Source organism: Lepidochelys kempii, chromosome 5 (genome assembly GCF_965140265.1).
Source record: "Lepidochelys kempii isolate rLepKem1 chromosome 5, rLepKem1.hap2, whole genome shotgun sequence".
Taxonomy (NCBI): domain Eukaryota; kingdom Metazoa; phylum Chordata; order Testudines; family Cheloniidae; genus Lepidochelys; species Lepidochelys kempii.
The window spans coordinates 5,361,040-5,385,582 of NC_133260.1; the positions used below are offsets into that span (position 1 = coordinate 5,361,040).

General features: G+C 41.3%; 2 protein-coding genes across 7 annotated transcripts in view; one reads left to right on the forward strand and one right to left on the reverse strand.

Moving 5' to 3' along the window:
• The window catches only part of UBAP2 (ubiquitin associated protein 2), a 136,219-nt gene that overhangs the window by 12,169 nt on the left and 99,507 nt on the right, over positions 1-24,543 (forward strand). The gene's annotated exons all lie outside the window — the stretch shown is intronic.
• Positions 1-24,543, reverse strand: part of LOC140911093 (interferon beta-like) — a 116,497-nt gene that overhangs the window by 1,362 nt on the left and 90,592 nt on the right. The window contains exons 4-5 of the mRNA XM_073343401.1: positions 3,041-3,195; positions 2,163-2,285 (exon numbers count right to left, since the gene is read on the reverse strand). The gene's annotated coding sequence lies outside the window, so the exon portion shown is untranslated. The remainder of the gene's footprint in view (positions 1-2,162; positions 2,286-3,040; positions 3,196-24,543) is intronic.

A 24,543-nucleotide genomic window follows, 5' to 3' on the forward strand; every position in this document is an offset into this window, starting at 1 on the left:
CCCACATACCTTTTGCATTGCAGTATTTTATTTGTATAGAGACTGAGGGAGATGGTTGAGAAATTGGTCATTACACAAAGTAAAACTATTTCTGCATGCTTATTCCCCCCCCCCCCCACTGTTACAACTTCTTGTTAACTGTTGGAAATGGGCCATCCTGATTATCACTACAAAAGGTTTTTTTCTCCTACTGATAACTCACCTTAATTGATCACTCTCCTTATAGTGTGTATGGCAACACCCGTTTTTCATGTTCTCTGTGTGTGTGTATATATATCTTCCTACTGTATTTTCCACTGCATGCATCCGATGAAGTAGGTTTTAGCCCACAAAAGCTTACGCTCAGATAAATTTGGTAGTCTTTAAGGTGCCACAAGTACTCCTCGTTCTTTTTGCTGATACAGACTAACATGGCTACCACTGTGAAACCTGATGGATTTCTGTTTGTTTGTATCACTGTCTGTGCACATGTGCAAGGAGACAGAGCAAGACCATTTACTTAAGGTGCCCAAAAGCAAGGGCCTGGTAGTGGGCAGATCAGTGTTTTTCCAGGAGCTGGAGAATAAACTTCCATGGTGGGTGGAGTCACAGATGCTCATGAGAACTCAGGTTTCAGAGTAACAGCCATGTTAGTCTGTATTCGCAAAAAGAAAAGGAGTACTTGTGGCACTTTAGCGACTAACCAATTTAGTTGAGCATAAGCTTTCGTGAGCTACAGCTCACTTCATCGGATGCAACCACTCAGATCTCAGGTAGGGAGAAGCTATAAAATAGGAGTATGAAACTACCCAGATGGACTCAGTGGATGATCCTGATGAGATACATGATGGTGTCTCCTGGAGTCAGAGGCCAGGTCCCAACATGTGTGATGACTGTCAGTCTGTTGGTCCACAGGATCAGGCTTTAATACAGTACATGACATACTGTGCCATGTTTACAAAGCTTAACCTCAAAAGCTAGATGTTCTCCCTCCCCCCCCCCCCCCCCCGATTCTTTCTCTATATAGAAAAGGAACCTTTTGATAGAGGTTCATGGATTCAACTTTTTTTATTTAACTGTTCGTTTGAAGATATTATAAGTTTAGACTTTAACATATATTTTGTATTTCAAATTTCATTTTAAATGGGTTTAGTTTTTAAAGGAAACCTTATTATAATTTAAATAATGAAATAAATGGGTTTAATTTTTTAAATAAAACCTTATTATTTAAATAATGAAATAAAAATCAAATTTCAATAAACAGATTTGATCTTTAAAAAATCTGTTTTTTAAATCCACCCTGGTCTTGAGTGACATAGCTATGTTGATCTAAATTTTAAGTGGAGAGCAGGGTTCAGTAGCTTACGTCTGAAGGGGGATAGATTTATCTCAGAAACAGATCTTCCTTGTGGCTTTAGATTGCACATTCTTCTGTCACTGAGTTGGGCGTGCAGTTTGAGACTTGCATGTGTCAGTGATCTCCGTTGCAGATGTTAAGTTTGGATGCTTAATTACTATGGGGATGACTGTGATATAAATAAATAGAATTGCATTGGCCAGCCTTATACTTCAGTCTCATTTGGCCCAGTTGGTGCAGATGAGTATCTTATCCAGTGGATAACTAAATATGGGAGGCGGGGGAGGGCTAGTTGGTTGAGTCTCAATCCAGATAAGATTGAGGTAATACTATGAGGGTGGGGGAAGCAATTTAGTGGGTGGAAAGGTTGGTTTGGATGCTTTGAAGGGAAGACTTTTCCTGTTGCTTGTGACACAGGTTCCCCATCTGGGACTTCTGTTACATTCCCAGCTGCTTCTAGATGTCCAGACAGCAGCAGTGAACAAAAATGTTGGTTTTTTTTAATCTTCCTTTGTCTAGAAGGTGAACCACTTCTGCAGTGATCAGTGCTTGTATCAGCTCATGGTTAGATTGCTACAATGCACTTTACGTGGGCTACACCTGAAGACCAGAATGTGGGGGCTCACTTGCTCCATGGAGCTTCTCACAGGGAATGCTTTAGATCTGTGCTCGGTCATCTGTACTGTCTGCCGTTTTGTGACCGGAGCATTTCAAGGTGTTGGTTTTATTCTATAAAGCCCTAAATGGCTTGGGGCTTTGCTCATTAAGTGAGAGACAAACTGTGTGGTACCACCAGCTGAGGTGCTGGAGCTCAGCAGTTACCTACAAGGAGGTCGATGGGGCATTTCTGGTGAGTGCCCTTCTGTTCAAGAACTTTTCCCCCTTTAGTTGATGGAGCCTAAATCCGTTGACCTTCAGGGTGCACACAGGGCCCTTGTGTCCCCTCAGGCTGTTGAAAAGGGGACAGGTTAAGGAGACACTAAGTGGATTTAAGTGTAATATTGATGGTTGGAGTTACTAATTACTTCTGCTGAGTTGAAAAGGTGAGTGGAATTCATCTTCTATTCCTTTTTAAATGCATGTACTTCTAAGACAAAAGGATACATTCACATTATAACAAAATCAAAATTTTTGTGGCTGCAGAATGGAGACCCGGTTGGTCCTCTCTGCATTGGCAAAACATAGAGACCCATAATTCAGTGGGAGTAGCTCTAGAAAGGGCTCAGTCATTTTGCCACTGTCATCTGCACAGTGATAGAAGTGCCTGAACCGTGTCTGTGCAACTTATAACCACTACAGTTGCATGCATGGTGAATAATGGCCATCATTGTCAGTGTATGTGCCACAGTCAAGGCTGGGCAGAGTATTTGGTACCTAGTATACTCGTGTATTTTACAAAATTGTATAATACTTCAAAAAACTTTTAAAATAAAACTTTGTTTTGAATCATTTGCTGCTCACATATTGCAGAATTGGGCTAGTGCGTGCAATTCTGAAATTGAAAACAAACCCATTTTCTCTGTTAACTGAAGTGCAAAAAGATAAGCAGACTGCAATGTGGTGAAACTTGTATTAGATGGTTAAGATTTCACTTCCTTGTGTTTCTAAATACCCAAAATTATTAGAACTGAAGTAATGCTAAGAGTCTTACCTTTTTATTTTGAAGGACTGAAAGGATATGTCAGTTTGTCCTTGGAAACTTACCTAAAATGTTTCTGTACTGTGGCTTGTTTCCCTCACTGGTGCTCAGTGTTCTATAGGATTGTTCATGAGTGCCAGGTCACTCAATGAGAGAGGACTGCAGAATATCCAGTTTTGATTTTATTACTTCTCTCAATAAACAAACTCCTCCTTCCCACCTTCAAGAGAGCAGAATCAAAGATGACAACCATTTTTAAACAATCACATGCAGTTGGCTACAGGAGAAAATGGGGTTACATTTTGGGTCTAGAAGCCTCAAATGTGTCCCCCATTTTTTTAGTTCATTTTAGCTTGTAAACAAAAATTGAGCAAAAAAAGGTGTGTTTAGTGACTAGGCTTACTTTGGAGTCCAGCACAAGTGAATTTCAGACACTGAGTCAGCCTATGGTAACTAGAAGCTTCTCGCTGCCTAGAAAAGGGTAGCAAATGTTTATGGGATTGGAACCTAATTTAGGAGAGACCAGATGGAAGAGAAATTAAGCATCCAGGGAAGCTGCCAGCAGCAGGACTCTGATGTGGGGGAATGAGATGAGCAAGGACTGGCCTGTGTGTTCCCAGTCCCCTGCATCCAGAGACCTTGCTGGGAAATCTGACCATCACAGCTGCTTTCCCCTCTACATTGCACATGGGAGAGAGTGATGCAACTGAGGATAATTGCCTTTTATGATGAGATTACTGGTTCTGTGGATGAAGGGAAAGCAGTGGATGTATTGTTTCTTGACTTTAGCAAAGCTTTTGACACGGTCTCCAACAGTATTCTTGTCAGCAAGTTAAGGAAGTATGGGCTGGATGAATGCACTATAAGGTGGGTAGAAAGCTGGCTAGATTGTCGGGCTCAACGGGTAGTGATCAATGGCTCCATGTCTAGTTGGCAGCCGGTGTCAAGTGGAGTGCCCCAGGGGTCGGTCCTGGGGCCGGTTTTGTTCAATATCTTCATAAATGATCTGGAGGATGGTGTAGATTGCACTCTCAGCAAATTTGCGGATGATACTAAACTGGGAGGAGTGGTAGATACGCTGGAGGGGAGGGATAGGATACAGAAGGACCTAGACAAATTGGAGGATTGGGCCAAAAGAAATCTGATGAGGTTCAATAAGGATAAGTGCAGGGTCCTGCACTTAGGACGGAAGAACCCAATGCACCGCTACAGACTAGGGGCCGAATGGCTAGGCAGCAGTTCTGCAGAAAAGGACCTAGGGGTGACAGTGGACGAGAAGCTGGATATGAGTCAGCAGTGTGCCCTTGTTGCCAAGAAGGCCAATGGCATTTTGGGATGTATAAGTAGGGGCATAGCGAGCAGATCGAGGGACGTGATCGTTCCCCTCTATTCGACATTGGTGAGGCCTCATCTGGAGTACTGTGTCCAGTTTTGGGCCCCACACTACAAGAAGGATGTGGATAACTTGGAGAGAGTCCAGCGAAGGGCAACAAAAATGATTAGGGGTCTAGAACACATGACTTATGAGGAGAGGCTGAGGGAGCTGGGATTGTTTAGTCTGCAGAAGAGAAGAATGAGGGGGGATTTGATAGCTGCTTTCAACTACCTGAAAGGGGGTTCCAAAGAGGATGGCTCTAGACTGTTCTCAGTGGTAGCAGATGACAGAACGAGGAGTAATGGTCTCAAGTTGCAGTGGGGGTGGTTTAGATTGGATATTAGGAAAAACTTTTTCACTAGGAGGGTGGTGAAACACTGGAATGCGTTACCTAGGGAGGTGGTAGAATCTCCTTCCTTAGAGGTTTTTAAGGTCAGGCTTGACAAAGCCCTGGCTGGGATGATTTAACTGGGAATTGGTCCTGCTTCGAGCAGGGGGTTGGCCTAGATGACCTTCTGGGGTCCCTTCCAACCCTGATATTCTATGATTCTATGATAAAACCTTTTACATGCTTTTTGCAAGTCTGTTCTCTCTGATAGAGCATGTAGCTGTAAATAGGGTGTGCAGGATGAAAGGAGACAAACTGGATTGGCCATGGCATGTGGACAGAAAAGGGGAGGGGTTGGTTTGTCAGCTTTCAGGAAAAAGAACAAGTTCTGTGTTTTTCTTGACACATGAAAGGTGTGTTTATTTTTGTATATTTGCGTTTCTGTTGTGTGTATGTAGATTCATGTACTTCGGGGCAGGGAACAAATAATTTTTAATATGACACCGTAGATGTGCCTAGCACCAACAAATAAACCAAGTCCCTGCTTAGAGGAATTTACAGTCTAGGTTAGATGGGACATGACATGACATAGGAAGAGATTAGGTCAGGCAGGGGGCATGATGGCTGTCTTCCGCTCTCTAGGGTGTTTTTTGTTCTTTACTATGCCTAGTTCAATAATAATTGTGACCTTTTGGTTCTACTATAATCATAAATAGTGTAAAGTTATGAGATCTTCTGCATTACATGCATTGTGCCGGTGACCTGTTTTTTATATAAACATTTTTATTAAGTTTGTGTGGGAGCCTGGATCAGCATTGGTAAATTGCTGTTGTATTATGTAAACTTTAATATAAACAGCAAATTTTGGACATAAGTTTTTCAGATATAAAATGAACCAGAAAAGATTTGAGGGGTGGGGGTGGGAATAATCTCATGGTGGCTTATAAGATTCCAAAAGAGTGAAAGAATAGCTAGCTGTTTAAACATGCTATTAATTCTGTAACTGAACAAAATAAGGCCATTGCCTCCTCAATTTCCTGAGAAATCTGAGCTGCAGACTTCATGGTTTCTCTGCCAGACCAAGTGACTTCACATAAACATGGCTCATAAACTGACTTAGCTGAAACTTTAAAAAACAAAACACACACAACCCTCACCTTTTGGTTGTGATGAAACCTGAATATGTTCTGCTGAAGACAGAAATGTGTGAGTGAAAACAGGACTTCAGAGTGGATTGGTTCATCCACAGTTATGCTTATGGTAGCTGTTTCATTTACAGGGGCAGAGACAACAGGAAAGTCTGTAGCTCAGATTTCTCAGCATCTTGGGGCCCAAATGGGTGAAGGTTCCTCACCAGGCTTAACTCATTGAAGCCAGTATGAGTTCAGGGCATGCAGCACTACACAAAATAGGGCCCAGGCCTTAATTGTCTCCAATTTTGTTGAAATCCTGGCTAATTATACTTTAAAATGGCCACATCTATGTCCCCCTTTTTCTGAATTGTACATCTTTTTTAAAAAAAAGAAAAGGAAAAAAAGCTTTAGCAAAAACTTCATATTTAGATTTGACTCCAGACTTTGGTCTCAGGTTTCATAAAAACAATTTACAGTCCAATAATATTTCCATACCCTTGTTTAAAAACAGGAAAACAGTTGGTTTTGCACAAACATTTCCCTGTCTCTTTTGAAACCCAAACATTGAAGCACTGAGAGCTTGAAAGTGAATCTAAGTATAAACGTTGATTTTCATTGTCCAAACTGAAAAATGCAAAAATAGAGCCTTTGTCAAATTGGGTTTTTAAAATACTTCAACTCTTAATAATACTAGAATGGCTTTAGGAACAAAGGCTGGGATTTTCAAAGTAGCCTGTTAGGCTACCAAATCCCATTGAATTTCATGGCACTTGGGCACCTAACTCCTTCAACTGCTTTGTAAATCCCATCAGGAGAAATGTTTGTATACAACATATATGATTTGTAAGTTGACACCACTGTCCTCTGCCAATTGCAGTTCATCCCTCCTGTCGTCACTACATTTATGATGGAGTAAATGAGTTCCAAGAAAACATTTTTAAATGACTTTTTTGCTTCAAGTTACAGCCTTCTCTAGCTTCTCATTAAATTCTGAGACTTTATATTCACACACCAGGTTTAATTTCTTTTTTCCTCCTTGTCACCTCAGGTTACTGATTTCCAGCCAGTCTCTTTATTTTATTTCATTCCATTCTGTTTTTATATGCCAGTAGTCTCTGTGATAGAATTAATATTTGTTCAAGGTTTTTTTGTCATCTGTTCTGACCATAATATATTTATATATGCACTGTCCTTAAGGTGGGAGTTCTTAGCCTCACTGTTTGTTTAAAATGGTGTCCATAATCTTTGAAAAGTCAGAGTAATTTTAAAGGAGATGGGTGTATCTTGTGTCCTGGAAACAAAATGATATATTGATTAGTATTGTTTTTTCTCTCTTACCTCTGCAAAAATAATCTCCTTTTTGAAGAAAGCAAGAAATATTACTCTTGTAGTATACATATATTTTAACTCTTCAAATGGACTTCAGTGGATGAGTATGAGTAAAAGAAATTTTACACTTTTAGCTTTACTCAAGCTCACTTTTTTGGGGCTAAAAGTTCAATAATTACAATGATCAGGAGAGCTGATGTTTTACATGCCATCTCTCTTTTCTCTTTGACCCTGAAAATGAAAGTGCAATGCTATATTTGTAACCTCATGTTCACTTTCATGACCACTGCCTGATGTCATGAAACTCAGGATTATGACTTCATTGCAAGATCAGTCAGGATAACAAAACTGAGCACTTACCTAGTGCTTCTTGCCTGTGGGTCTCAAAACACTATGCAAAGGCAGGTGAGCATTATTCTCATATATTGCAGAAGGGAAAACTGAGTCACCTAGCGAAGCTATTGCCAGGATACTATGGTGACTGGTGTTCTATAAATAGAACACAAACTAGATATGTAACTTGCCCGCGGTCATGCAGTGAAAGAGTGGCAGATTGGGCAGTTAACATCTGCCTCCTGCTTTGGGGTGGGTGGTGAAGGAGAAATTACCCAGATTTAAATACCTGAGGTGGTATGAAAGGCATACACAGAATGATTTGTTGAGAAACATTTTATTTGTGTGTTCTGTTTTTTTAGTTTCACCTCATTTGTCCTAGTAAAACAGTTTTTCCTTAAGGTAGTCTTTAAAATCCCTGTTCTTTGGAGGAAGTGCTGGCTGTGCTTGCAATACACAAAGGCTGTTAAGTTTTCAGTACATCTTAAAAATGACTAATGTCCAACTATGTGCTTTACTCACCATAGAGCTGTTCTCTTAATTCATTTACGACACCATGACTTTACAGAAAGTACAATAACTTACAGCCCACGGTCACTGTGCCAGTCCAGGAAGTAATGTTGGAAATAAGTGTATCGGTATCAACAGCACACATTTCAGATTAATGTTTTGTCAAGTTCCTGGTTTAAAATCTGGTGCTTCTGCGAGATAGTCTGTATCCAAAGTTCTTCCACTTGTAATGTTTTGTCTAGTTTATCATTCTTCCCTCCCTCCTCCCTCCCTTACATATGCATATATAGCATTTTTTTTTATTAGGAGAGTTGCGTACAAATTTACCATAGATCATCTATTAGAACAGTCCAAAAGACTGGGCATGCATTTAAGATATTTGTCCAGTGGTGTTTCTTATAAGTGCACAATTGATATTTGTAATGTTTTAATGTTTGTCTGACCAATTTCCTTCAGTTGCATGGTTCAGTTTTGAGGTTAAGGGTGCTGATGAAATCTACCTGAGCATAGCTCACCTGCATGCCAATGGGTGAAATGGTGTAATAAACTGTAATGTAAAGACTGCAAGTGGGTTGCTATAGCTTTTTTTGACAGAAGTCAGTGTCCTCTGATCTTGCAGCAGATGTGCTGCTGGTTAGGTTCTCCTGTTGGTAAAATACGCAGGTGGGTGCTAGCATCTCTTTTTAGTACATACTAGACGATATATTTGGAAACAATAGTTGTCCCAATTTATGATATTATGTCTAAATGGATCTTGTTAAAGTAACATACACACAATATGTTAAATTATTCCCAGATACACAACTTCAGAGTTCTAGTAGAGAATATATTGTGTTTAAAAAGAAAAGAGAGGCCAGGAAATTCTGTTCCTGCACCGGTCTTACGTTTGCCCAACCCAGTCTCCCCACTTATAAATTAAAGATCCCCATCCCTGAAATCAGTTATCAGAATTTTCTTCAGTCACAGTGTAACCTGTAGCTTCTTCTCTATTGTAAATTAAGCCCATGGAAATATTTATATTGCATTTGGAGGGTGTGCCGGATTACATCCTGACGATAGAGGGTTCCCTGCCATGTATCTGGAAGAAGGGGTTCCTGATCCATACAGGAAGGATGAAGGGACACAGTGATATCTTCAGCCTATATCAGGAGGGTGTGCAAAATACAGCAAGGGAGTCTCATACCAGTAAATTGGTATTTTTCTGACTTGTACATAAAGGGTGGGTAGCAAGCAGTTGGTTGGCCAGCTTGTAGAGGGTGCTGGTGGGGATAGGGTCATGTGGGTCTGTAGCCTGTGTTGGAGACTACCACTGTAAATGGAGAGTGGGCAGTGATGCAAGGGCAGAGTTACGGTTAGTTTTTGAATCTTAATTGTGATTTCTCTGACTTTGAAATTTCTGTTTAAAACAAAGTATTAATGTATTTTAGATTAATAAATAATATATCAGATTTAATTTAACAATTCTGTCTGAGAAATGCTTTAAAGAGAGGCAAGGGGCGTCTTACTCCATAATCTTAATGAAATTGAATTTTGGAGTTGGGGTGGGGGGTTGCAGTTTTGGTCAGGGAATTTCTTTCAGTTGTGTGTGTAACTGATAATAAATTGAGAACCTTTTAATGGTGCTTGTAACTTGATTATTTTTGTCATGTCCCATGGGTGCCACATGAAAATAAAAAAAGCTCTTCTGTTAGGCCTGTATTCCAGTAGAGGTCACAAAACAGAGCTGGAACTGTATAACTTGTGGGGGTTTTTTTTTAATTGTTTAACAACAATTTCACTACAGGTTTGATTTCCAAGGTTTCCATAAACCCTACGCAGTGTTTGAGATCTCATGCAAGTTACAAGTTTTGCAACTGATGCTAGTTACCATCACAGCTCAACCACATTTGAAGCTACTTGGAAGTTGCTTGTTCCATACAAATCTAGCAGCATATGTAAATGCAGTATTTTTTTTTTCCTCTGGTGCTGAGGGTGATTACAAACTCAGTTGATAGTGCTTGTACAGCTGCAGTTTCTGAGAAGCCTCATAAGTAGCTCTCTGAGGATTACATTTCATGAGCACTCATGAAAATTACAAGCTCCATCAGCACAGGGAACGTGGCTTGTAACTTTCACCAGGTGGATGACAAAAGTTTAAAACATGGAGCATGGAACCTTAGATCAGGAGCCACTTTAATTCAGCATAATAAAGGAAGGAAAGGGTTCACAAAATGCAATAGTCTAGGAGTAAGATTTCCAGAAAACAAGTTTTGAGGAACTTTAGTGAATAAGTTGTTGTAAGAGGGAGTATTAAAGCCTATCAATGTGAAGGAAATGTCGGGAATCTTTAAATATGCTAATTAAGGTGTAACAGCATACATTTCCTCTGAGAAAGAAGATTGCAAGAACCATGAAGCAGCCAGGGTGGAATTTTATCAGAGACTGGCTCAAAGAGCTGAGTGGAGGAGGTTAAAACCTTGTACTGGAAATGGAGAACAGGGGTGGCAGCCAAATGCTTGAGTCAGTTAAGATTCACGGAGGAAAGATAAAGGCAGGAAAAAAGAGCAGAACCAGTCAATGCTAGCCAAAAGGAGGAATAAGAAGGGCTTTAACAAACATCAGAAGGAAAAGAAATATTAAAGTAGGTCCATTAATAAATCAGAAAGGGAATAAAGTTTGATTGAGATACTTAACTCCTTTTAACATTTTTCTTTAAGAAGTAAGATGAACAACTTGAATTAGGAAGTAAGGCAGACACCATAAAAGAAATGTTGTATTATTTTTTAAAAAAAAGATGAGGAAATTTGAACATATATCTATCAACTGATCTAGATTATACCTGCTTTTAGTTTGTGTGCCACATTGGGCAGGCACCTCACTCTGATAGACCTATTTTTGTGCAGTATGTTGTAGATAGAATCATAGAAGTGTATGACTGGAAGGGACCTTGAGAAGTCATCAAGATCAGCCCTCTGTGCTGTGACAGGACCAAGTAAACCTAGATCATTCCTGACAGGTGTTGATCCAACCTGTTCTTTAAAACCTCTGATGGGGATTCCAGATCCTCCCTGGGCTCTCTTTCTTTATTGATGGGGTTGTAGAAATTAATCATTTATATTTTAGGATGACAGAATATCAAGCTTCGGTCTAATGAAATATGGTGGGGATCAGTGTCTATCTTTATTAATGTTCTAGAATCATATAGACAACATGTAAATGAACTTTGCAGGTGGTACTAAATTTTGAGGAGTTGCAAATGATAGCGAAGACTGAAAAATAGAAAGCTTCAGATGAGAAATGTGGAAAGAAAAGAGATTCAGCTTAGAAAAAATGCAACTGTTCCCCCCGGGGGAAAGCAATCCAGATTCAAGTGGATTCAATGAAATGAGGGAAGTCTGGTAAACAATAATGCCAATGGAAATCCATTAAGATATGAATTTGCAATACAAGTGTTGGCAACCAAATAGTCCAATGCAGTTTTTTGATAGTGTATGCAGAGGGATCAAATATTCCCACCCTGTACAGCTCTGGTGCAACTACACTTGGAATATTGTATTCATTTTTGGGCATGTTCCTTATCAGAAAGACATTGTTTCCTATTTCTCTGAACTTCTTCCAATTTATCAATCAAGTGGTTGGAGGAATTGACTTGAGGAAAGATTAAAAAAGCTAGATATAAAGAGATAAGGAGTACTTGTGGCACCTTAGAGACTAACCAATTTGGACCAATTTGGTTAGTCTCTAAGGTGCCACAAGTACTCCTTTTCTTTTTGTGAATACAGAATAGCACGGCTGTTACTCTGAAAAGAGATGACAGAGGGCATGGGGGATATCTATGATAAGCCTACACATATTTGAAGGTTGTGCGCATCAGAGAGAGAGGAATTATTTAGAAGGGTTCAAGGATGTACAACCAGTACAAATCAATTGAAATTAAGGGGGAGAAAATTTAGGCTGGATATTGGGGGTGGAATTTACTGACTTTAAGATTACTCCGTAGAACAGTGTTCTATTGAAATTAGAGGAAACCTCACTGTTTAACTATTTTTAAACTAGTCAGAACACTAGCAGTAGTAAAAGTACAACAAGGAACAATGCAGCATTGGCAGCACCTCCTAAGTGCATGTCTACACTGTGCTTGGCACTTTGGACTGCATGGCTGTGAAAAGCAGTGCACGCTAAAGTGCTGGCTGTAACTCCCCCATGCTGTTGCTCTAGGGACAGGCTAAAAGGCTCCTAGTCCACATGAATGTAGTCCTCTTTAAACAAGAATACATTACTGCCAAGTAGGAACCTTTTAGTTTGCACCTGCAGTGCCCACATGGGGGAATTACAGCACAGCACTTTGGTGCACACTCCTATTCACACTCCTGTTATCCGAAATGCTGGATGTTGTAGACATGCCCTAAGACTTAGTCCTTCTCTCTTTTATTTCCATGATTATTTGCACCTGAGTTCCTGACCAAAAAAAAGTTCTAAGCAAAAACTGGGCCATCTAATAACTTTTCAGTTGGAAAAGTAAACTTTACTAAACATACTCTATCTGAGTTTTCATCAAAATCATGTGCACAACATAAGCTCAAGGTTGGTAAAGCAAGTAACTTTTAATATGGGCATAGAAACTATTAGTTACCTTTTCTCCATCTAGTGAAACTAGCTTTTCGAAGCCCGGTGTGTCACAAATAATTCATCTGATACACTTTTGAATTTTAAAAAATTGTGCTGTGCCCTGGAATAAAAGGTTTCATGATAGTTGTGGGAAGACTGGAGAGTATTCCAAAGCTGGGCTAGGAATGCAGTCTCCTTTTGCTTAGCTCAGAGATTCCAGCGTTTTTGTTGCTGCTGCTGCTGTGCCTCTCTTTTCCGTTGGAGTCCTATAACAGCCCCCTCGACTCCCGGGCATTGGGGGTAGAAAGTGACTCACTGAGGGGAATGGGGGAGCTTGTGTCTGGGGCGGTGGCAGAACCCAGCTAGTTTCATCCCTGGAGGAGCTCCTGGCAGTGCGGTCCTGAGTAGGCTGGAGCTCTGTGCCTTCCTTCCCTTCTGGCCTGGAGCCCCTTAGTCTGGCAAGCTCTGGAGGGTTTAAAATATGCAGGGCTGCAGCCACCAGGCTATCCTTTCTGGGGAAGGGCAGCAGTGGGGAGAACACTAGGCTGCTCTCTGAGTAGGGTTTTGCTTCCCTTCTCTCTCCGGACTGATGGGGACTTTCTGCACACCCTCCCCACTGCTGGCCTGGCCTGGACACCTGGCTGGCCACAGCCTATGCCCTACCTTTGCACCCCACAGTTTGGGAACCTTTGGCTTAGATTGTAAGATCTTTGAGTCAGGGACTCTCCTGATTTTGTGCCTTGTGCAGTGAAAAGGGCATTGTTAGTGAGTGACAAGTAGCAATCTGTTGTTGTGGAACTGCTGAAGAAGCCCATTGTGCTAGACAGTGTAGGAACACACACAGTCCATGGTATTTGTCCACTTTTGGGGTCACCACCAAAATTCTGAAGATAGAATAAAAAATCTGATTTAATTAACATACTTACTTACTTGATGTGAAGACTCTCTAGATATAGCCTAGCTAGGTTTTCAACAGTGTTTGCTGTGATGATGATCCTGATGGCTGGTAATTTAGCCATTGGGATTTGTGTTGGAAGCTGTAATGTGATCTGGTGAGAAGGTTGTAGATCTGTATTAAGGTGACTCTCTGTGGTTCAAACCTTAAACAGCTGCACCTTCATGTATAGAACTGTCTTTCACTTTTCAGTGTTTTCCATGTCTAATGTGAATTGGGGTTAGGCACTCTTTTTATGATGCAGTGGCATGCAACGCTTTGGCATGCAGGTTTGCGTTTCTTACAGTTCAAGAGTGTCAGATATGTCTGAATCCTTGCTTGGCTATTTATAGATACTGTTGCTTGTATCTGTTTCTATTCTAGGAATTCGTTTGGAACCTGTTCCAGGGGAATGCTATTCAGAAGTGCAGGGGGGAGCAGAAAGGGGGCTGGGAGAACACAAGCACTGAGCATATTCCTGTGATCTGGCAACAGCGTGCACCGTGTTGGCCTCTGTCTGGTACCCTGTTGTTTCCCATACAGCACCTTATTTACAAGCACCACGGTCAAAGTGAATTCCCAGCACTGGAAGTTATCTTGTCTTTGGTGCAGGGTTTGTGTATGATTTTTTACTGCGATTTGCAGCACCGAGCTTCGTACTCTTCCATTTGCAGCATGTCCTTGAGTTCATTTTCATACGTGAATGGAGGTAAACTTTAAGGGCTGCCTCCAAGTTGATAGCTATACCAGACTGAATAGCTGAAATCCATGTTCTCTAGCTTAATAACTGAAGTTATCCGCTCCCCTCTCCTATGGTAATGGAGAATTCTTCTTATTCTGTTAATACCTGTTTGAATCTGATTAACTGACTTAATCAAAATATTCAGTGTTCTTAAAGCTTTTCAGCTTAGTAGCTAAGTTGTTACTTGAATCGTCAGTCTTGTTAATAGTTGATGTTTCTTCAATTGAATATGAATTGCATGCTGTAATATTCCAGCTTTTGATCCTTACATTTCTGATATTTCTTTAGTTTTGTTTTTTATTGATGTAAATTGTTTAGCTTGACCTGTTGAACTGTACCACTTAATTGCTTTAACAGTTTTTGTTTTTTGTACGTCTTGGAAGATAGGTCCATCAATGGCTATTAGCCCAGATGGTCAGGGATGCAACCCCATGCTATGGATATCCCTAAACCTCTGACTGACAGAAGCTGTGACTGGACAACAGGGATAGATCACTCAATAATTGTCCTGTTCTGTTCATTCCTTTTGAAGCATCTGGCTCTGGCCACTGTTGGAAGACAAGATACTGGGCTAGATGGACCATTGGTCTGACTCAGTATGGTATTCTTATGTTCTTATATATTCTCCTAAAAGTACCAAAGGTTTATTTAGGACAGGATCTAAGTGGTGCTTATGGACCAAGAAAATTAATTATGAAAACTTTGTAAACCTCCATAGTCGGTTTGTCTGGTTAACTTTATCTGTTGATTGTCCCTTCTTGCCTTCATACTGGTAAAACTAGGTTAACCCCTTGTTTGTTGATGGGTGTACAATTGCTTTTTGGACTGTCGGCATACTGCTGACTTTGGGTGGTGACTGATACTGGGAAATGTTCACTTTAATTTTTTTAATAGCTTTGTCCAGCAACTGGAACTCTTGGCAAAATGCAGGCCTGCATTGCCCTTCATCTGTGCTTTTAGCTAGTGTTCACTGTACTGCAGTAGCCCAACCATGTACTGCTTTGAAATAGTCCTGCTGACGTTGTCACGAGAAACGTGAAGGAGTAATGGCACCCAGAAGAGCCAGTCATAGCTTAGGCAGGAGATAGGCAGGCTTTCCTATATGGCTTTGGCAGTGCACCTCTGACTTTACCTAAACTGTCTCTGTCACTTAAATTTTACCAGTGTTACCTGTAGTAGTAACAGATGGCAGCATTGATTAAGCTGAGGTCACAAATCTCCATTCACATTTTGAACTAAACAGATGATTTGCCTTTCTCTCTGTCTGAGAGCTCTGTGCCTCCCAGGTGCATTTCCTTTTGCTCCATGGGGAGCTGCTTCCTTGATCTGCAGTAATCCTGCAGACGCTGTGCAGTTGGGTGCTCACCTGGTCTGCTGCTGTTCCCTACTCTTAACTGGGAGATGAGGAGGTGTGAAGTGTTGCACAAGTTAGTGTGGATAGCTTTCAGTAACATGTTGCTTTGCCCTGTGTGTTTTGAAGGTGATGGGGGGAATATCCAGTGGGGAGCGACCAGCCCTGCCCCTTCCTAAACAGTGGGTCTGGGTTCTTCACCCCCACCCACGGACGGCCTACCATAGGGTTGACTGGTTAGGAGGAGAGCATGCTACAGAGCTAGCTTTCTTTCCTTTTGCTCTTGCTTAAGCCAGATTGTCAGGTCTTGGCTCTCTTGCAGAAGTGGAGAGAGTGTGGACTTCACAACATATTAGCATAGTACAGGGGTTCTCAAACTTCATTGCATCGTGACCCCCTTGTGACAACAAAAATTACTACATGGCCCCAAGCGGGAGGGCCCAAAGCCTGAGCCCCACCGCCCTGAGCTTCGGTGGGGCTCGGGCTTTGGCCCCGGGCCCCAGCAAATCTAACAGCAACTTTGGCGACCCCATAAAAACGGGTTCACGACCCACTTTGGGGCCCTGACCCACAGTTTTTGAGAACTGCTGGCTTAGTAGAAGCTGAAACTGCAATGGGACCAGAAGAAGCATAAGAGCCAGTGTGGTATCCAAATTCTTGTAAGATGGTTGGAATCTCTAGAAGCTTATGCAGTAGTTGTGCTAATAATAACTAGTACTACTGAGAGCAACTTACATTTCTCTTGTATGGTCTGATGCTGGTGAAAAACTTGGTCTTTATGATGGGGTATGAGGAAACTTAAAACAGCTACCAGCACTTCCCTGCTTTAAGGAAAGAACTGAATTACATAAAAACATAAGAATGGCAATACTGGGTCAAATCAATGGTCCATCTAGCCCAATATCCTGTCTTCTGACAGCCAAATGCTTCAGAGGGAATTAACAGGGCAGTTATTGAGTGGTCCAGTCCCAGCTCCTGGCAGTCAGAAGCTTAGGGATACCCAGGCCATAGGGTTTCATCCCTGACCATCATGGCTAATAGCCTTTGATGTACCTGTCCTCCAGGAACTTATTTTGTTTTTGAACCCAGTTTTACTTTTGATATTCATAAGTTCCCCTGGCAATGAATTCCACAGGTTGATTGTGCGTTGTGACAAGAAGTACTTCCTAGGTTTGTTTTAAACTTGCTCCATACCAATTTCCTGGGGGACCCCTGGCTCTTGTGCTATGTGAAGGGGTAAATAAAATTCTAATTCACTTTCTCCATACCATTCATGATTTTGTAGTCCTCTGTCATATTCCCCCAGGCCTCAGTCCTCTTTTTTTCTAAGATGAACAGTCAGCCTTTAATCTTTCCTCTTATGGAAGCTGTTCAAGCCCCCTAATAATTTTTGTTGCCATTCTCTGTACTTTTTGCAATTCTAATATTTTTTATGAGATGGGCTGACCAGAACTGCATGCAATATTCAAGGTGTAGACGCACCATGGATTTATATAGTGGAATTAAGATATTTTCTGTCTTAACCCTTTCCTAACATTTTGTTAGCTTTTTTGATTGCAACTCCTGATTGAGTAGATGTTTTCAGAGTACTATCTATGATGACTCCAAGATCTTTCTTGAACGGTAACAGCTAATTTAGACCCCATTATTTTGTATGTATAGCTGGGATTATGTTTTCCAATGTGCATTACTTTGCATTTATCAACATTGAATTTCCTCTTCCATTTTGTTGCCCAGTCAGCCAGTTTTGTTAGATGCCTTTTGTGAGTTACGGTTTTGCAGTCTGCTTACCGTAATTATCTTGAGTAATTTTGTATCATCTGCAGACTTTGCCACCTCACTGTTTACCCCTTTTCCCAGATAATTTATGAATATGTTGAACAACACATTTCCTGGTACAGATCCTTGGGGGACCCTGCTATTTACCTCTCTCCACTGTGAAAACTGATAATTTATTCCTGCCTTCTGTTTCCTATCTTTTAACCTGTTACTGGTCTACAGGAGGACCTTCCTTCTCATCCCATGACTGCTTGCTTTACTTCAGAGCCTTTGGTAAGGGGCCTTGTCAAAGGGTTTCTGAAAGTCTAGGTATGCTATATCAACTGGATCACCCTTGTTCACCTGGATCACCCTTGTTTTTTAATTCCCTCCAAGAATTCTAATAGATTGGTGGGGCGTGATTTCTCTTTACAAAAGCAGTGTTCACTCTTCCCAAACATATGGTGTTCTTCACTATAGTGTCAACCAGTTTGCATGATACTGAAGTTAGGTTTACATTTGCCAGGATTGCCTCTAGAGCTTTTTTAAAATTGGCGTTTCATTAGTTATCCTCCATTCATGTGATCCAGAGACTGATTTAAGCGGTAGGTTACATACCATAGTTAGTAATTCTGCAGTTTCATATTTGAGTTTTTTCAGAACGCTTGGGTGAATACAATCTGATCCTGGTGCCTTACTACTGTTTAATTTATCAGTTGGTTCCAAAACCACCTCTGTTGATACCTTAGTCTGGGACAGTTCCTTAGATTTGTCACTTTAAAGGAATGGCTAAGGTGTGGGAATCTCTCTCATATCCTCTGTAGCAAAGACTGATGCAAAGAATTAATTTAGCTTCTCTGCAATAACCTTATCTTACTTGAGTGCTTCCTTAGCACCTGGGTTGTCCAGTGGCTCCACTTGTTGTTTGGCAGGCTTTCTGCTTCTGATGTACTTAAAACGAAAACATTTGCGGTGACTTTTTAGCTAGCTGCTCTTCAGATTCTCTCTTGGTTGGCCTAATTATACTTTTACACTTGACTTGCCAGAGTTTGTGGTCCTTTCTGTTTTCCTCAGTCGGATTTGACTTTTGACTCTGACTGCCTCTTTTACCTTGTCTAGCCACGATGGAATTTTTTTGGTCCTCTTACTGTTGTTTTTTTTAATTTGGTCTGTGTCTGTCTGTCTCTCTCTAGTTTGAGCCTCTATTATGGTGTTTAAAAAAAGTTTCTATGCAGATTAAAATAGTTTAGTGTGCTTGGGAAGACAGAAAATTCCAGTGCTGACAGTTTTTACTATCCTCCCTTCTTTGGATAGAAGCACTTCAAAGCCTTCTGTAAACAAGGATGTCTTTTAACTACAAATTACGGAACACTAACACACAACACAGGCATTTAGGATTTAAAGAACATTTCTCAATGAGTGTAATACATGACTCTGTTTTCTCACAGTAGATCAGGTACAGAATATATTATAAAAGAGCAACAGATACTAAGAGGCACACAGAACCTCACACTTGCCGCTGATCGAGACCTCCCTAGTCCTGATGGACTGAATCTTCCCTTGAGGGTTTTCAGGTTTTAAAAAAACTTGTGCTGCTGCTGCTGTGTTGTTTAATATTTGTTGCGGTAGTGTCTCGAGGCCCCAGTTGGGATCAAGACCCCACTGGATTGGGAGGATGCACCAAGGAAGATTGGGCATTCAGAGTAACAATGCAGAGGGTTTCAAAGGAGTAGTGTGCAGTTGCTAATTTCACTAGACCCGATTCACAAACAAAACACATACATAAGAGTTAAAGCTGAAAGTATGTTTCAGTGGACTCAAACTAGCACCCAAACAACAATTTTACACTCTTTATAGAAACTCTGTACCTTTTAAAAATAAAGTTTAAATTAGGAAATGAATAATTAAAAGATTGCAAGCAGTTCTCTACTGCCCCATAATCTCTCGCCCACCGAGCCTGAAATTTGCTGCTTGTTTTGTTCTGTAATGGAAATACACTATTGGGTTTTATAAATTGTTTATTACATCTATAGAAAAGATTTCAAATGGAATAGAGTCCCAAGGTACATTGTTATATCAGAGTTCTGTAAACTTTTGCATAGTGTGGTGAGTATGTGGCATAGGAAACTATTTTTGAGTAGAATTGAATTTATTGATCTGTTTTGATATATGAAATTAGTTGATTTAGGTGCAAGTTTATGTAAATGTATATGTAGACCTTAAAAGATTGTTCCAGTAACAATATTATGTAAGAATGAATGTGTAGGTTTTTTGCAGTGACTAATTTTATAGTATATGTTAGTGTAATGGGAAATAGGATTTTGTAATCTCCTGGTTTGGGGGGGTGGGTGTGTGTACGCACTCACACAAATTTTATGTGGTTAAGAGTGGGTGGCAGTGTAAGGACAGGTGAGTTGATAGTGAATACTGAAAGATGATATGACAGTGGGCAAATGGCTATATCCTGTAACTGTTCATTGCCAGACTCCTCCTTTTTAAAGGAAGAATTTTTGGAAAGGGTATTTTTTGGGGTGGGCTCAATTGGATAGCTTAGTATGAGTGTGGTAGTTCATCCTTCCACTTTTAAGCCACATACACACTTCTGCATTGAGCGTTTTCTACCGTGGCTCATTATACAGGGAGTACCCTCTCAGTAAAACCACTTCTCTTTAGCAAGGCCAACGAAATAAATGTCAAATTTGTAGGCCAAGCGCACTTGGAGAGAAGATCCAAAAAAAGTTATGAAACCTTTCAAAAATTTACAAGGACTTTTTTCAGTGCTAACTTTTATAAACTCCTCTTTTGATATTTTCCCTCCTCAAAACAAAACCAAATGCTCAGGAATTCTACCCTGTGATGAGGTGTGTGAACCTTTGGGGGAACTAATTTCTCTTGAGGAAAGTTCAGAGTTGGCACATGAAAATTGGGACTACATTGGGAAACTAGCTAGCTGCATTCAACCTCTGGTGTGGAGCAGTTATTGCTGTTCCTTAATATTTCTCAGGCATTCTTGTATTCATGATACTGTCTAGGAATCCCAATCAAGGATCAGGGCCCCTTTGTGCTAGATTCTGTACAATCAATGGCATTAAATATGAACTTAAGAGTTGTTTGTCTGTAAATGTCCCTGCTCTTCTCCACTTTGCGGTTTAGCCAGCCACTGTACTTGGAGACTTCTACAAATTCATTCTTTAGCCTTTTTTACAGTGGGAAGGCTTTTGTGAGATATTACTAAAGTTGAGTTTTGCATCATGTTCTGAAAGTGCTCAGGGCTGGTCTCCTTCAGATCTCCTCCAGTGAGGAGTTTTTTAGCACTTGAGAAGCTAAACACTATTCAAATTGAGGGGGTTTTAGCTAGTAGATGGGTTTCTATTAGAGGGAATTAGTATCTCCCAGATGAGGGTGAGCTTAATTTACAATGGGCTTGGGATGATTTGCTGAAACTGATCCCAAGTAGCAGAGTTTTTACTGTCGTAAGGGAAAGTGTGACTGCTTCTTTACAGCAGTGTCTGAAAGTCCAGTCTGTTGTGTTACTGGAGCACTTTCCCCCTCCTCCAACACTTGTGCTGTAAAGGTCTGTAGCTTAACATGAATCCATTTATTCAAAAAACAGCTGTTCCGGGTGCATATTGGAGCAGCAGTGTATCTGGAATACTTATCTTTGCAAGGTCAAATATGAACTGCAATCAAGGGATTTTCACACTGGGCCAGACATCAACATGGACTGTTCTGACACACAAAAAGCTGACAAATGGATTTGTAACTTTCCTGAATAGATCTTTAACCAGGAGTTCTATCCCTCCCAGCCCATCTTATCCTCCTCACTTGATCTTGCAGTCAAGATGTGATGCTTGAATTTGTGACATACTGGTCATTTCCATGGCAACAGACTGTCAAAAGGATTTGACTAACCTACAGGATCAAGCTGAAGGAGAAGCCAGTCTGTTAGGGAGAGAGGCTCTTGTTAAATCACATCTTAAATAATTAGCAATATCCACTTAATACTGAAAATTCTCAGCACCATGCTAACCTCTGATTTAGAAAGCAGCAGGTGTCTGTTGCCATTCTGGTATTTCTTCTTATACCGCTGTAAAGGATGATTGTGGGAATTTGGTGAAATTCTAGTGAGGAAGTGATACAGCAGGGCCCTATCTATGCTGAGTTAGGGAGTAATGTTAGCATCTGTGTAGAGCATGACCCTAACCCTCTTCTTGCTAGGAAGGTGCTGTTTCCTTGGCTGGTACACACTAGGTGCAGTGGTGCAATAAAACCATTTAAAGCATGGTTTTTTAGGACCTGTCTACATGGTGAGTTAGTGTGCAGCAACCCAGGATGTGTGAATGTACAGCATGCCGGTTTGCCATGCTCTGATGCTCTTGAGTGGACACAGCTACAGTACAGTGAAAGTCCTGGCAGTACGTTAAACTGCACTCTGGTACTTTCACAGTGCTGTAGCAATGTCCACACGGCGAGAGTGCTCAGCAAGCTGTTGTGCTGTAGATTCACACCTTGGCTTTCCATGCACTAACTCACTGTGTAGGCAAGCCCTTAACCCGCCAGGTCTTCAGTGGAGGTTTCCAGGGTGTGTCTGTGGCATTTGGGAGCTACCAGAATACAAACTGAGAAGAGTAGAACCTCTGGGTTTTGAACACCTTGGGAATGGAGGTTGTTTGTAACTCTGAAATGTTCATAACTGTGAACAAAACATTATGGGTATTCTTTCAAAAGTTTACAACTGAACATTGATTTAACACAGCTTTGAAACTTAACTATGCCGAAGAAATGTACTGCTTTCCTTTTGTTTTTTTAGTAGTTTGTTTAACGCAGTATTGTACTGGATTTTCTTCTTCTTCTTTTTTTTTTTTTGGTCTCTGCTGCTGCCTGATTGAATACTTTGAGCTCCAAATGAGGCATGTGGTTGACTGGTCAGTTCGTAACCCTGAGGTTCAACTGTAATAGTTTTTATTTGTAAGGTTGCATCTCCACAGGGCTTTCAACAATGGTTTTTAAGAAACATGCTTAAATTTTAGTCTCTGGAGGGCTGTAATACATTATTCTAATCCAGATTACTGGGCTCAATGCAGGAGTAACAGTGTAGGGTTTAGTGGCCTGTGAATGTGCAGGAGGTCAGATTAGATGATCTGACAGTTCCTCTGGCCTTAAACTCTGTGGGTACATCTACATAGCCAAGCAAACAAACAAAACCAAACCCTGCTGCAGCAAGTGTCTGAGCCTGGGTCAACTGACTCAGGCTCCCACAATAGAGCTAAAAATAGCAGTATAGACGTTAGGGTGTGGGCTTGAGCCTGGACTCTGAGACCCTCCCACCTTGCCAGAACTCAGAGCCTGGGCTCCAGTCTGCACCCTAACAGCTACACTGCTATTTTTAGCTCCATACTGGGAGCCCAAGTCAGGTGACCTGGGCTCTGAGACTTGCTGTCATGTTTTTTCTTTGTTGTGTTTTGCTGTGTAGATGTACTTTATTACCCTAATAGGGTTGCCAACCCTCCTGGATTGGCCGGGAGTCTCCTGGAATCAGAATCAGTCTCCTGGTGGCTAATGAAACCAATCCAGGAGATTTTAATAGACTGCTAAAAGTCTGGTCGGTGGCGCAGCAGGGCTAAGGCAGGCTCCCTACCTGCCCTGGCTCCGCATGGCTCCCGGAAGCGACTGGCATGTCTTTCTGGCTCCTAGGCAAAGGGACGGCTGGGGGTCTCTGCGCACTGTCCCTGCCTTGAGTGCCAACTTCACAGCTCCCATTGGCTGGGAACCGTGGCCAGTGGGAGCTCTGGGGGCAGTCCCTGCAGGCAGGGGCAGCGTGCAGAGCTGCCTGGCTGCCCCTGAACCTAGGAGCCAGACATGCTGGTTGCTTCTGGGAGCTGCCCGAGATAAGCGCTGCTTGGAGCCCTCACCCCCTCCGGCACCTCTGCCCCAGCCCTGAGCCTTCTCCTGCACCCAAACTCCCTCCCAGAGCCTGCACCCCCTCCCGCACCCCTGCCCCAGCATGGTGAAAGTGAGTGTGGGTGGGGGAGAGCAAGTGATTGGGGGGGGGCATGGCCTCAGGGCAAGGGTGTTTGGGTTTGTGCGATTAAACAGTTGGCAACCCTAGACTGTAAGCATGATTGTTCTTGCTTGCAGCTGAGCCAGGTTATAATGCTGGCTTGCTGGTCAGCATGGATGGGGTGAAGCTGAGTAATAACTGGGTTAAAAAATAGGGTGTTAATCTGGGTCTCTAATCAGGGCTAACACTTCAAAACAACCTCTGCTATAACACTAACAGTATTTGTCTTTATGCATGCTTGCAGGCCAAACCATGCTGTACAGTTTGATTTCCCAATAGAACTAAAACCGTGTGTGTGTGTGTTTTAAGGAGTTGTTTCACACTGGAAAGTAAACATGGTTGTGAAAGATGGTTGTGGCACAGCTGTGTAATAAAATGGTTTATTTTGGTCTGCGTGGGCAGGCAAAAAAGGTTATAAGCCTATTATAAGGAACTCTGTGTTAGCCTAGGCATCGAAGGTTAAAACCTGGTTCTTTAACATGGTTCCATTTGGTTTCTGTTTGTACAGACAAAAAGAAACCATGTTATAAAATAGCGGAGCTCCAACCATATGTTAAACTTGGATATTTCCATAATATAGAGACAAACTTATTTAGTGCAAGTAGATTTAGACATTTCAAGTGAGTGCCTAGCTTTAGGGACCCAAATCTTTAATTAGCAATTAAAAAAATGGGCTGGTTTTAGGGGGGCTGAGTGCACACAACTCAAGTTGGAGTCGGTGGGAGTTGCAGGTGTGCAGCACCTCTTAAACAATGGGGCCATTTTGATTTTGTTTAGGTGTGTAACTTCAGGTACCAAAGTGTGAAACTATCAGCCTTAGTCTTTGAAATGTAGTAATGCTTTTTCCAGACTCTGTGTACAGAGTACCTTACTCATTGCTTATAAGTTGGATTCAAATTATGATGTCCTGGGCAGCACAAAACAAAAGTGACTCAAAGGTATAATTCGTTTACCTGAACTTAAATCTTCAGTGTACTGGAATTCAGAGGGACACTAACTGTTTTTTCCAGATAGTATAGTTCAAAAGCTATTTATGTAAAGAAGTGCTAGTGGATATATGAGTATTTCAAGTTTACCATTAGAGAACTTTTATCAAAGGAAGTTACTTTAAACTCTGCTGAAGGTTG